Source organism: Leptonychotes weddellii, chromosome 15 (genome assembly GCF_054177405.1).
Source record: "Leptonychotes weddellii isolate Sample4059 chromosome 15, ASM5417740v2, whole genome shotgun sequence".
Classification (NCBI taxonomy): domain Eukaryota; kingdom Metazoa; phylum Chordata; class Mammalia; order Carnivora; family Phocidae; genus Leptonychotes; species Leptonychotes weddellii.
Window position 1 is genome coordinate 23,186,404 of NC_138383.1, and position 14,795 is coordinate 23,201,198.

A 14,795-nucleotide genomic window follows, 5' to 3' on the forward strand; every position below is an offset into this window, starting at 1 on the left:
GCCAGTGTGGCCGTAGCTGTGTTTAAAAACACTCGCACGGAATGGTGAGAATGAGCAAAAGGAAAAGAATTACGGCATTTTAGCCAACAATGCATCTGCTTAAACTCGGGTATAAATAGATCTTCAGGCCTCCTCCGCTGAGCACAGCAACTTGAATCTCAACGGTGAGTTGCCACGTGGAGGGGGCAGGAGAATGTCTTCTGGCAAGGCAAGGGGGCCCTCCCCACCCCTGGAGCACCAAACCACCGCACAGCTTTGCTCAGTCTCCGGGGAAGAGAAAAGGCCAAGGCAGGGAAGGGGAGCATTCCAAATCCCTCCCTACTCACGTGTTGTAAAACGGTACAGCAGTTCAGGAACCAGGGCAGGGGGGTTGGTTCTTAAAGAGTTAAACAGGCTTATCCTCCAACTCAGCAATCCCCCTTGTAGGTACTAATGCAGAGAAAGGAAAACATACATCCACTCAAAGACTTACTGACAAATGTTCATGGCAGCCTTATTCACAATAGCTGCAGGCTAGAAACAACCCAAATGCCCCAAAACAAGGGAACTGATAAACAATCTATGATTTATCCATACAAGGGAATATTACTCAGCAATAAAAAGGAAAGAACCACCTACAGACACAATGATATGGATGAATCTCGAAATTATTGTGCAGAGCAAAAAGACACAAGTGTCCAAACTGTATGGTAATATATGTGAGACGGACAAATCTGATCTATGGGAACAGAAAGCTGATCGGTGGCTGCCTGGGGCCAGGGAAGGGGTGACTGGGAAGAGAACACAAGGGAATCTTTTAGGCCGATGGAAATGTTCTATGCCTTGATTACTGTGCTAGGTACGCAGCACATACATTTATGACTCCTCAAACAGTACATCTAAAATGGGTGCATTTTATTGTATGTAAATCAGACTTCAATAAAGTTGATTTAAAAAGTCATTCCTTCCCAAGGGCCTGGATGAGAGAGCTGGAGTTTCTGTGCTGACAGAAGTGGCCACAAGCCTGCCAGCTCCTCCTCCAAGGTGCAGACAAACGCCTTTCCAGAAAGCCCAATCAAAGATCAGGGAAGTCTCCCTCAAGGCCTGGTGATACCACCAAGCTGGAAAAACAGCTCCCTGGTGGCCTGGAAAAGGTCCCTCTCTGGCCCTTGATCCTTAAAAGGCTGGAATTTCTGGCTGAACAAGAGGGCCTGGGCCCAGTTTCCCAGGCAGGACGCCCAGCCACCCTCACGCAGGCGCCAACTTGCCGCCCAAGTGCAGGACCCGAGGGCCCCGGCAGGTCCCCACAGCCCTGCTGCGGGCAGAGGAGAGAGGCTGCCCGATGCCCAGCCCGCACAGCAAGCCCACGGGGGAAGGAAGCAACACCCCAGCTCCCACCCAGCTCCCCAACCAAGTTCACTGCCATCCCTGGGAACCCGAGAGTCACCCAAGACCTTTACTCTTGAGTGGGGATGGCTGAACAGCCCCCAGAGTGAGTCTGGGAACTGGTGACAGGACAAGGCCTGGAGCCACGGACTTTGAACCCTTAGCTCAGTGCCCTTTCCCCCACTCCAGACTGGGCTCCCAGTTAGTTGCTGGGCGAGGGATTTTTAATGGGGCTGGTTCTGAGCAAGAGTTCTCCGGGGCAGGGCCTATGAAACAAAGGGACTGTCTGCCCCAGTGGCTGGGTGGCTCTTGGGGGCAGGGGGTGGTTTGTGGGGGGAGTACTGCTGCCGCTGGTTTGTCAAAGGGCGACCCTGCCCCCCAGGTATGGGCATTGCCCTTGCCCACTGGTTGAGGCCAGCTGAGGCCAAGGTCCTCCCTTCAGACCTATGGAGAGGGCGGGCCTGGGACCAGGTTCTGCTCACCATGGCATCTGCCCTCCAGGACCACGGACCACAAGGGTGCCTCACCTCCTCCTCTCTATCTGGTCCCATCCTCCTCTCTTTGTCTCTGTTTCCCCTCCCCTGTTTCCCTGTTATCACCTGCACCTGTTTTTCTTGCCTTGCTCAATCTCTCCAATCCACAGGCTGTGTATTCCCAGGGTCCCCTTCCCTTATCTTCCAGGCAGCTGCTGGCCCTGGCCTGAAGGTGCAAAACTATCTAACTCTTCCCCTCCTCCTACCCGCCCCGTACTGGCCAGGGAGTGCCCAGGGCTAGGGGCTCCAGACGCTGTGGGCCTGGCTGTGTCTGGGGGTGACCCCTGCCGCATGACATGACCTGGCCACTCACCCTCTGCACCTCGGTTTTCTCATCTATAAAATGAGAACATCTTCACTTTTATTATGTCAGCTCTGCCCTCCAGCACACACACACACACACACACACACACACACACACACTCCATGTTTGAAAAGTTTAGGGCTATCAACTTACATGCGTTCAGTTATTATTAATTCAGGAGCCGATTTCGTATGAAACAAAAGCAATCAGAGCTTCTGAGCAACATACCGTGGTTTTGTTTCATATAAAACAGGGTCTTGAATTAGCAACGACTGAATAAATGTACATTTATCATGTTCCCTGTTATAAGTCCAGCAAAGAAACTTGACATTTTAGTTAAGCCTGTGTAGTGTTCACACAGATAAATGTTCTATTTCTGCTAGGCTTTTCAAAAGATAAAAAGTCAGCCCCAGGTCTCTTCCTCCCCACTCTTTTCTGGTCTGGTGAGGGTGGTGGGGGGCTGCGGAGCCAAGACCAGGTGATCTTTAAGACCCCTTGAGTTGCTGGGTTAGGAGGCCCGAGTGTGTCCCATTGGCCAGCACATCAGTGACTCATTAGGCACCAGTCTCCTGGGTCCCGCCTCCCCGGGCCAGGCCTCCCATCAGATACCAAAGAAAATGGCCAGCAGGACCAGGGCCTGGGCCCCAAGACCTGCCCCAGCGCAAACCTCTCTGTTCCTCGCTTGCCTGCCCAACGCACAAGAATTCAGAGCACTGACAGTGGAAGCAGAAGGGGCCAAGGTGGGGGCAACTTAGGCTTTTCCCAAGGGAAAGAGAACAGGTGTCTTGGCAAGGAGACTGCACTTGGTAACAGAGGCTGTTCTCCAGACCATCTCACGGGGTTTAAAGCAAAGGCGCAGGAGAGCTGGTCCCCTTAAAACCCCAGTCAAGACCTCTCATGCCACAGAAGGGGGAGAGCGAGGCCCAAGGCTGTCACTTCCATGTCATTCTCTTTTCCTGTCCCCCGCCAGTCAAAGGCCCCGAGCTGGACGGGATCACCTGCGTTTCCAGTCTTGGCCCCATCTAGCAACGTCCAGACCGGTAGCCCCTGCTCCTAACTCCCTTCCCTACTGAAGACCCCACTGCCGCATCTTACAGGTGCTTCCAATTCAATGTGCCCTCAAATCAGCCCATAAGACCCTCTCTGGCACAGGGAGCTGTCCCTTTGGCCAGGGGCTCTGTCCCTGTGGCTGGATTCCCGGAGCTGTCCCTTTGGCCAGGGGCTCTGTCCCTGTGGCTGGATTCCCTTTGGAGGGTCACGCAGGCCCTACTTCTGACCCGAATCCGCCATCCCTGATTCCTCCTCCTCCTGGCCCCTCCTCCAGACCTCCAGGCCAGGGCTCCAGGCAGAAATAGTGTTTTCTCCTTCACTGCTCTCAGCCCACCCCCCTACACCCCCACCCCCCACCCCACCCTTCTTTTCCACTCCCTCAGCCCAGGCCCCATCTAGCCCTCCTGGAGTACGGTGGGGCCCCCCCATCCTCCCACCCACCCCCCCCACTTTTGGGGCTTTTACACTTTGCCTGGGACTGATCATTCACGGCCATGGTCAAAACCTTCAGCAACTTCGTCATACAAAGACTCAGCCTGCGTGGGAGATAGAATGAAAAAAATGAAGGGGGTAACTCAAGTTCTCGAAGGGAAAGATGGGGAGCCATCCATCAGGTGCAGAGACAGGAAGTCACTGGCTCAGGGTCACGCAGTAAGGCAGAAGCAGACTGGCATGTCTGCGGGACTGTAACGCTCTCCCTCTGACCACTCCCCTGGGCCCCCACTGGACACTGCGCTCCAGCCACACAGAGCTTCCATGTGCCCTGAACGTGCATGCTCTTTTACAGCTCTGCTTCCTTTCTCATGCAGTCATGACCTTCCTCTCTTCCCCCACCTCCACAGTCTTAGCCACCTGCCCAAGCCCAGCTGAAAGGCTGCCTCCTCCAGGAAGCCTTCCCTGAATGCCATCCCGGCACACCTCTCTTCGCGTCACTCAGTGCTTTCAGATGTAGGTTAGAATTAATCCTGTACATGCTCCTTTTATTCACCGTCATAGTCCAAGAGCACCCTGCACAGGGCCTGGCCTGTCACAGGTGCTCCACAGGTATTTCCGGAAGGAATCATCATAATATTTATTGTTGTTATGAATGGCTGACGTTGACAGAGCCCTCATTTGAGTGAGCCACTGAACTCAACATGCGAGTCAGAGTACACGCATCTTCACAACAGCCCAGCTGACAAGCCCCATTTCACAGATGGGGAAACTGGGACTCAGAGGAAGTAAGTAGCTTGCCCGGGATCTCACTGCTGGAAGGGGGCAGATTTAAAACTCAGCCCCAAGTGCAGCCTAGATGCGGCCCTGTGACTCTTGCTCTCTGTACTCTGGTCAGTGCCCAGGACTCCACAGGCCCCAGAGGACCCTGCCAGCCCCAGGGACCCTCGTGGTCCATGGCCTGAGGACAGAAGCCCCTCCAGGGCTCACAACAGCCTCCACTCAGTCCTGCTTTGCCGATGACCCTGATGGTTTAGATCATGCCCTGGGATCCCAGCCCAGCCAGCTGGTGACAAGAGTTCCCAGCTGGCCCCCTGCCACAGGGACACAAAGTCCCTTTGCACATAACCTCTCTTTGTCCCCCTGCTGGTCACGGCAAATAGGTCAGGCCCAGGGCAAAATGGTAAGGTGGCAGAAGTTTGTCTTGGACTGCGTTTGCAGGCTCTCGGTTCTGTTCCCTTCCCACCTAGGGTTTCCTGCTGGCTGACCCCTCCCTGTGCCTCAGGCTGGACTGGATGCAGGAACTTAACCCTTTGTACCTGAGAGCAGCGTGCAAGGACTCCGGAGGGGACTGCAGGCTTTTTGGGGAGATGTGCGATGAAAGTGGGGGTTCTCCTTGCTCACGAAACCTGAACTGACCTGCAGTGAGTCCCGATGACAGGCTGGGACTCTGTCGCCCCTTGGGTGCCCCCCGGATCACAGAGCTCAGCGGGAAACCTGCTTTCCCCGCTTGTTTCCCTCACTGGACCCAACACCTCCCAGGTAGGGGTCTGCGCAACCCTGGTCCTTGCGGCCAATCCTGCGCCCCTAGGACGGGCCTGCTCCTGTTCACCCACCCGTGTGTGTGGCCTGCACTAGGCCTTCATCAGCCCCGGTGCCCAGAACTCTTCCCCACCTGATCGGGGAGGACACTGCTGATGAGGCCCAGAGGGGTCCCACAGCCAGTGTGTGAGCGGCGGGATTTGAACTTTGGTCCACGTGGCTGCCAAGCCCGTGCTGCCTTGAGCCCCCTTTCCTCCCCTCGTGGCCTGTTGCCCTCAACTGCCTATCACAGGGTGTCCCCAGGGAGCCGGGGCCAACCAGGGACAGGAGAGAAGGACTGTCAGGCACGGCGCTTCCGCTCCAGCCACAGGCTCAACCCTCCCTGGGTCGGCCCAGTCCTGCCTCCGTGACCGTGACCGTGACCGCGGGCAGCATAACCAGCCTGAACGTCCCTTTTCTCTTTTGTGAGCCTCGAGCTAAAAATACCTATTTCTGGAGATTCTCATGAGGATGAAACGGGCTAATCGGAGCTGAATGCTTCGCGCAGCGGCACATGGTAGGTGCTCACGAAAACCTCGCTGTCGCCTGGGCCTGTGCCCCGCGTGGGGGTGGGGCGGGGCGGCCGGTGACAGTGACCACACACACGGAGACCCACCGGAAACTTCATCACAGAGACCGACAGCATATACAAGGGAAGTAACAAAACAAGAAGAAAAAGCCTTAAAATTTTGGCTGAGTAAAGGCAGCGGTACAATTACCGTCATTTATAAAAACTGCTTCCCATTAATGCCTAATTCCCGTGAAGCGCAACAATGATTATCTCATTAACTATGTGTCAGATTAACTTTGTTGTAGGTTTTATTTGATTAAAACACTGAACTCTCAACACGTATGCTCATTCTTCATAGTCTGTGGTTTCTGGGGCGCAGGGCTCCGTTGATGACTTTTTTCTAAATTAGAAAGCATATTTCCAAGGAAGTGTCTTGTAAAATTCAGTTACTTGGATTCCCCAAGAGCAAGGTGGAGCAAGGTGGAGGGAGAGTCCCAGAGCTTCCTATCAGCCCCCACCTTTGGATTTTCAAAAGCCAAAAGTGAAAGGTGAATTATGTGTCAATTTTTTAAAAACTTGGCTTTGGTATCATTTGAATATTTTACTACGTGCCTATGCATTATTTTGTAGTAGCAGAGGTTGCTGGGGTGGGTTTTTTTCCCCAATCCATTGAAAACTCCGAAGTTGTTACATCCTGGATTCTGTTTCCCCCGTGGGGAGGAAAGGTTGCTCTCTGTCATATGCGCTTAAGCACCTGACATTTTTCTCATTTTCTGATAGGCGGTGCCACCCCCCGCCCCACGCTCCTCACCCCTACCTTACCAGAGAAAAGCTGTGGGCTGACAGCTCCCAGCTGCACAGGGAGATAGCTGAGAAGTTCCAACAGGGAAGTGTCACTCTTTGCCAACTCTGGGGATGACAGAATAATTGGCTGGAACCACAGACCTGGGCCATGGTGCATGGGGAGACAGTCCTCGTGGAAGGCTCCCTGGGGGTGGGCCGGGCATCTCCCACGATGCCAGATGTGGAGGCCCTTCAGCGGCCCCTCTCACGCCCAGGAGCCCTGGAGTGTGCCTGCTGCCGTGGGGGGCGGGAGGAGGGGGGTTCTGTAGCCCACACTAGAGCCCGGGGTCCCTCTCCTGGAGGTCAAGTGATGTGTGTGGGACGGGGTTCAGGAGGAAGAGTCCGGTTCTAGCACTCAACTTCCATGGGGCAGGGAAGATGGGGTGGGGGCAGCAAAGACCCCTGCCACCATTACAGGAAAGAGAGGCCAAAGATCTGCAAGAGGGGACTAACACTATCCCAAATCCCTAGAGTCTGTGCAGACCACCGTGGAGCGTTGGGGTGGGAGGGCAGGGAATGTCAGAGCTCTCAAGGACAGAGGCAAGGGTTAGCTGCGATCCTGGAGGACCAGGGCAGAAGGACCTCAGAGAGAGGAGCCCCTGACAGGGGGGCAGGAGGGCAGTTGCATGGTCCATCCCCTCCTGATCAGAATCCTGCAGCCTGGAGTGCATTCTGTGTAGAGTCCCCCCAGCTCAGGACTCCCAGAGTCCATCCTTCACCAGCTCCAGCCTCACTCTCTGCAGCCTGACTGCTTTGCCTTTGGCCACTGGATATAAGGCCTAGGGCAGCACTGTCCAGCAGAAGTAGAATGCTAGTCCATACATAATTTTAAATTTGTCTACAGCCACATTTTAAAAAGTGCAAAGAAGCGGGTAAAATTAATTTTAGGAACATGGTTTGCCCAACCCAACATATCCAGAATATTATCATTTCAACATGTAATCAACATAAAAATGAATGAGATCTTTTACATCCTTTTTCCGTACTAAGTCTTTGAAAGCTGGTGTGTAGCTCACTCTTGCAGAACCTTCTGGTCTGGTCCTTCTCAGTGCTCAGCAACCACACGTGGCTGTGACTGGGCAGCGCACGTCCCAGGCTTTCCTTGTGCCCTGTGATTCCTCCTCATAGGCCCCGGTCCAGACTGCTTTTCCTTTACCCAGTGCAAGAGCAAATCAACCTTTGAGGCTGGGTGCTCATCTCTCTTTTCTTTGTTTAACAAGGGAGGCTGGTGGGGAGGCTGAGAGCCCAGAATTGGGCATCAATGGGCATCAATGGGCACTGCCACCCAACTTGCTGTGTGACCTTGAGCAAGTCACCTGCCCTCTCTGGGCCCTACATACATCCTCTCTCAGGAGAAAGGTTTCCATTAGACTTGTGATTTTAAGCAGCAGAACCTGTTTTTCCAAGGAAATCTCACACAAAAGCCCAATCTATAAATCAGAGGAGAGAGTTGCCCCTGTTTGAAGAGGGTGAGAGCTTGGGCCTGGCCTCTTGCAGCCCCTGCCCTAGAGGTAACTCATAGGCCAGGCCCCAGAGGACCAAGGAGGAAAACGCCATACCACTCCTCAGTCCACAGCTCACATTTCAACAGCATTTTATGAACATCAGAATGACACTGTAGGTTGCTTATGGACCCATATCTGTAGTAAAAGTTTGAAAATGCACATAGAAAATGCATCGATTTCAAGTTCAAGGCCTCCTCTGAAAAGGGAGGAAGGACATAAACTAGGGATGGCACTTGGGTTCTATTGTCAACATTTAACTTTTTGACCAAAGGAGACTTAAAGAAAATATAGCATGATGTTAACATTTGTTCAGGCTTAGGGTTGGGTGTGTGGCTATCTGCTCTTCTCTGTATGTTTGAAATATTTTATAATTTAAATTTACTTAAAACTTTAAAAAGGGTAAACATATATAATCTGATGTCACTTTAGGCAAAGAATTTTTCTAAAAAAATAGTAAAGTAGGGGCACCTGGGTGGCTCAGTCGGTTAAGCATCTGACTCTTGACCTCAGCTCCGGTCTCCAGCTCTGAGTCAGGAGTTCAAGCCCCGGGTTAGGCAAAAAAAAAAAAAAAAAGTAAAGTAAAATGTAAGTTTCTCCCCACACCCTCCTCAACCAAAGGTTGGGGCTTTGGGGAGAAAAACTAGAGCCAAGCAGTTATTTCATAAGCACTGATTATACCTACGGGTATCTGACATGTGGGGGCCCCTGGGGTGATTAAGACCTGACCCTGCTTCAGGAGGAACCCAAAGCGGGGAGACCTCCCAGGGCGGACCTGGCCTCCGTGTTACAGTGGGAGGGCTGAGGGAGGAGGTGGGATCTGTCCCTTCTCTGGCCCCCATGGCCCCCAGTCTGTAGACTTTGGGGGGCCCCCTTCTCTCTAGGTCTTGCTGAATCTCCCTCTCCCATCCTAGCCTGTCTCTCCCAGACTCTGGGATTGCTCTGGGCTTGCCCATCCAAGTCTGGAGGACACTGCTTCTTTCCCCCTTGGATATCTGGGTGTTCCCCCCAAGCCCCATCTCTGGTTCCTCCCGGTGGCCCCTCCCCCCATGTCCCCCATGACACATGCTAGATGCTAGGGAAGGTCAGGAGACTTGCCAAGGTCACCTTGCTGGGCTGGTCCTGGTAGGAGGTGGGAGGCTGTAGGAGGGCAGCCACGTACCAGGTCCAGTGGGGCTATTGCCTCCCAGCAAACAGGTCCTGCTGGTTTGCCATTTGGAGCATTTGGCCCCAATTCCCATGGCCTGGTTAAATGGTAACTTGTCTTTGGCTGTGATGAGGAGCGGTGTGAGACCCAGCAAGCTCTGAGTTCTGGACTGCGAGTGGAGTTTATTTTCTTTATTTTTTATTCTTTTCTGGACTCTCCCCCTTTCACACATCTTCCTGGGCTGATGAGTAAGAGCGAGGAGCAGTTGTGAGGGTAATAAGAGAGTTCCACAGCCATCAGGGACCTTTCATTGGGAGATCGTTTAACCAAGAGCTGCTGTGCCCATTTTACAGAAGGAACCACCAAGACCAAGAGTGAGGTCACCATGAGTCACTGGCCTTCCTGGCCTAACTCAGCCCTGGCTCCACGGGGCCAAACCAAAGGAGGCAGAACAGGCCAGGGAGGGGGCAGAGGCCTCACCTTATGATCTCTGGTTCTTCCAACAGAGTTGAATGTCCTTGTTGGCCTTTGATCCCCTCAACTGTGTGGTCAGAGGGAGGGGGCCGCCCTCCTCCCTTTGCTCAGCGCCTGCCTCATTACGGAGCTGGGCACACAGGATCTCATCTGCCCCTACAACAACTTTCTTCGTAGGCTGGGCGCGTTTTACAGACAAGGAAACGGAGAGTCAGCGAGATTAGGGCCCTGGTTCAAAGTGTCCCAGCTGGTCAGCCCGAGGGAGCCCGGGCCTCCAGACACCAGCCAGAGACGCAGACCGATGTGTGGCTCCCAGGCTTGTGCCCGGCCTGCCCCAGCTTCTGGCAGAAGGACCCCAGGACCCAACATCTCTGGTCTGAGGTTTAGGCTGATGGGGCTAAGGACCTGCCAAGATGTGTCTTGGAATGGACAGTCACTAGAGAGCCAGGATCCAGAAAAGCCCTTCATTTTGCCCTTTCAGACTAGGTTCGGCTCTCGGCCCTGAGATGGTCCACCTGCTCACTCCCTGGCAGGGGTCAGCGCGGGCTGAGCCCACTGTCGTTCACAGGGCCGCTTCCCCGGCAGCGGGGTCTCACCTGTCACCGTGTGCTCACTTGGTGTCAACGCTCCCGTGAGAAAGAAGGAGGACAGAGGGAGCTTTCTCCAGCTTTTGGAGACCTTGGGGTGGCAGGAGCCCGCCCGCTCACATCTGTGTGGGCCTTGGGGTGCCCAAGGCGGGCCGTGCTCCCTGGTCGGAGATGAGCCGGAACACAGGACGGGCCTGGGGCATCCGGTCTCCGTGGGGTCGTAGCTGTGATGCCCTCTCCTTCTTGGTACCCTGGAGAAGACACTACCTTTCTCAGCAGGTCCTGGGCAGTTGCAGTGATGTGATGTGTGTGAAAGAGCCTTCTGGAAGCCCCAGGACTTCCCCGGGGCGGGAATCTGGCGGCCTCACCCACAGCGGCCGGCCAGGCCCCACGGGATGCCGTGCTGGGGCCAGAAGTTCTTTACTGAGGAGCCTGTGAAGGTCATTGAGAGGCGGGAGCCAGGGCCACGGGGAGGCGGGTCGAGGCCAGCCGCCCACCGCAGGCCGCAGCTGGGGCTCTCCCCACACCGAGGGCGGACTTGTGGTGTAAATCAGTGCTGGGGTTGAGCAGACTCAAGTCGAAGAGTCCAGAATCGGGCCTCCTAGGGTGTCTGAAGGCCTGGGCCAGCAGCGGGAGCCTCTCGAAGGTTGGAGCAGGTGGCCTGAGTGAATGGGGCACTTCCCCAAATGCGTTCTGGGAGCGGGGCACTAGACCTCAGGCCCCGGGCCCACCTTCCCATGGGGAGGAGGCCGCAGGACGCAGCCTTGGAAAGCCCATTACTTGGTTTGGGAAAGAGTTGGCCTCCTGTCAGGTGCTTCCAACTTTTGACCCAGTTCCCGTCTCCCTGAGGGAAAGCCAGACTGGGGAAGGGTGTGGCTGGTGTCCCAAGGGCCACTGTCCCCTTGATGGAGTCAGGCAGCTCCCTTGTGCTGAGAAAGAATGTGTCTCAAGTGGGCACCAAGTTCTTCTTCTGGGGGAGCCTTGTTCCTCTATTTCAAAAGGGGCATTCGGCTTTCCCAGGCCTTTGGCCCTCTGGCTCCCAGGTACCTGCCTCCTCCAGGGCACCCCCGTGGATGGCTCTGCATCCTCGGGATCCTGGACAGGGGCTGCCCTTACAGGACCAGTTTGAAGCCAAACAGTGTCATGTCACAGTCTATCTGAGCAGGAGGCCACAGCAGGTGAATATAAGTCAGTCTGAGGCCCTGAGAGAAGGAGGGTCCACAGGGACTCAGGGGCAGACCATGGCATGCATAGCAAGCTCCTCCCTGTCCTCCCCTGGGTACAGGGCCTGGCAAAGTGACCTCACTGGCTCTCTTCTCCTCCTGTGACCCTACCTCGGCTGCTGGGCGGCCCACGCCCTCCTCGTCCCAGCCCCAGGCCGGGTCCCTCACCCTGGGAGGTGAAGAAGGGGGGATGAACAGAATGAGGGGCTGCAGCCTTCCTACTATTAGGTCCGAATGACTAGGCTGGAACTCATGGAAGCCTCCCAAGAGGCAGGGTGGGAGGTCCGCCCTCCCTCAAGGGGAGCTGAGGGCCCCCCTCCCCCCTCCGGGCACAGGTGTCTGGGTGGAAGCTGAGAAAAGCCTGGCAGAACTGTGGGTGCAGCGGGGGGGGGGCGGTGGTCCAGAGCCCTGGCCTGAGGCTGTGCCTCTGAGTGGGACAGGCCCCAGCACTTCCCTTAAAGATGGAGAGCATGAGGCGGGTCTGGACCTTGAGGGGGATGGGCTGGGAAGGGCAAAGCCAGTGGTGGAGGTGAGCTGGATGGGCAGCAAACTCTGTGGGGCCTCTTCCTAGAAGGGCCCTCACCTTCCTAGAAGGGGGTGGGGTGGGTAGGTTGGGGGCGCTGCTGGAAGTCAGACACCACCCCTGTGGCCAGAGCTTAGGGAGAAGAAATGGCTGAGGGAAACTTCTGAACATGTGGTCCGGCCCCTGCAAAGAGCCCAGAGGAGGAGGCAGCCAAGAGGAAGCCCCATGGCCTTTCTCAGCGCTCCCCCCTCCCCCGCCCCCTGCTGCCTGCCCACCATGGGGGGGGGGGTGCGGTGTGAGCTCCAACCCACACTTCCACCGCTCTCCGAAGCTCACACCCTCTCCTGCCCAGTGCTTCTGACCCCTGGTTTCCTGCTAGCCATCAGTGTCCTCCCACTGTGTGAAGAACAGAGGTGGCTCCCCCTGGGGCCCCACCCACGGGGCGCAGAGGGACCCTTATCCGCCTCCTGACGCCCTCATAACTCAGGGTATGATGGGGCCAGTCGCACCTACTTTCTGGACCCTTGCATTCCCATCTGTGAACCCAGGGGGTGAGGTCAGAACAGCCCTGAACCACCATCCGGACCAACAGATGCCCTATTCCGGGGCTTTCCTAACCAGATGCCACCCCTCCCCCCCTCTCCCCCCAGGGGGAGCTGATGAATAATCGCAACTTCTCCTCCCCAATTCACAGGCTCCTCTCCAGGATCCTACATCAAGGGGGCTGGCAGTCAGGGGGCTCCCCTGGAAACAACCTAAAGTTGCCACTCACCCCTGGAATAGGTTTTTACAATTTACCACGGAGCCATATATTATCTGTGATTTTGTGTAATCTTCACTGCAAAGTAAATATTGTTAGCTCTGTTTTATAGATGGGGAGAGTGAGTCTCAGACCGGTCTGTGGCTTGCTCAGAGTCACCTGGCAAGTCAGGGGCAGGGCTGGATTGTGAACCCACATCTGCATGGGGCCCGGGACTGGGGAAGGTCCGCCCCAGCATCTCGTAGAGCCCCTGGGTCGCCCTCCTCCGTAGGCCTGCAGCGTGAACACCCAGGCGCCTCCATTCAGGGCCTGGTTCTGCAGACGCTGAACCTGGTGATGTCAGCGTTGCCATGGAAACCCTTCCCCAGGCGTCGGGCAGGACCAGCCTCCCCGGCACAGTCTCCCTTTGTGTGGACTTTGCAATGCGTTGCCAAGGCAGTGGGGCCTGCTGGGCGGGTTGGCAAGGGGTGGGGACAGCAGACAAAAACCCACATCGCATCCCAGCAACCAGCAGCTCACAGCAGGGTGCGCTGAGCCCTCAGGAGGGAGGGGCTGCAGGCCGGGCTTTGAGGGTGGCGGGGAGACCCTGCACCCCCCGCGCAGGATCCCTGCCTGGAAATAGCCTTTTAGCATCTTTAGTGCTCTGTTGGGGGTCCTGCCGCCTTAGAATCACACAGGCCGGGGTCTTAGGAACAAGGCAAAATCGGGCCCACCGCAGACCCTCTTGGCAGGGGGTGGGGAGGAGCTGTGGTTTAACCAAGTCCCCAAGGCAACTGGGACAGGCCGTCCATTCTGAGAACCACCCTTTAGGGGAGAATGAAGTTTATTGAGCACCTTTTCCCTAATTTATCTTGCATAATCCTCTCAGCCACCCTGAGAGGGGGAGGTGAACAGAAGAAAAAAGTTCGGTGTTTCGTTTTATTTTGTTTTAATCCACATTGCACAGGGGAAGGCACTGAAGCTCAAAGAGGTTAAATCTCTTGGTCACCAAACTTGGACGTGGCAGAGTCTAGATTCAAACCCAGGGGTCCGAGGCCCTACCGTGCAGGCCTCCGCATTGGCAGGGGCAGACAGCCTGGCATCCTTAGCTTCCTCCTGCTGCTGGTTTTCCAGGAAGAATCCTAAAGTACCTTTGTAGAGTGGGCCAGCTCCATCCAAAGGCTCCCACCAGCTCCCAGATGTGAGAGGGGCTTAAGCCAGCGGAGAAGCACAAAGCTGGGCCCCTCCGAGTCCACAAGGCGCCCTGCCCAGCCCAGCCCAGGGAGGAAGCCCTGCCCTTCCCCCACCTCGGCCCGCCCGCCTCGCCCTCCTCCATCCGCAGCCTGCCAGGGCCTCCTGGCTCTCTGGAAGGGCTCCCGAAGTCCCTGGTCCCTTCCCCCGCCCCGGGGGAGGTGGCGGCTGACCCAGTGCACAGAGATGCCCCGATTCTTGGAAGTCTCCAGAAGAGAAACTCTGCGACCTTTGCTGGCCTGGCCGAGCTTCAGAGCATACAGCTGACTGCCCTCCTACATCTAACCCCCAGACCTCCTGCTTTCTTTGAAGATCGGTCCCCTTTGACCGAACCCCCTCTCAGGGCGCTCAAAGGGGAGAATCCCTGCACTTTAGTCCTGGGGTTGTATTCTGCCTGTGACCCTGGGAGGAGGGTGAGACCCTGGCTGACACCACAGCCACCCCCTCCTCTTCCCCAGGTCGGCTTCTTCTCTCCACCAGCATCTCTCTCTTATTAAAGGTCGACAAAGCCCAGTGAGGGCTGAGCACAGGCCAGGGATGCCAGGAATGGTTGGGCGGTGAGTGGCCACGGGCCGTCTCAGCCCGGTGCTGGGCCCCACTGAAGCCGGCCAGTGTTCCGGCCCCAAGCATGACCAGGCTCTGCCTGCCACTCTTTCATTGAACAAGTATTTCCTGAAGTCTGTGCTACGTACAAGGAAGGATTAAAAAAAAAAAAAAAAAAGTCTCCAAA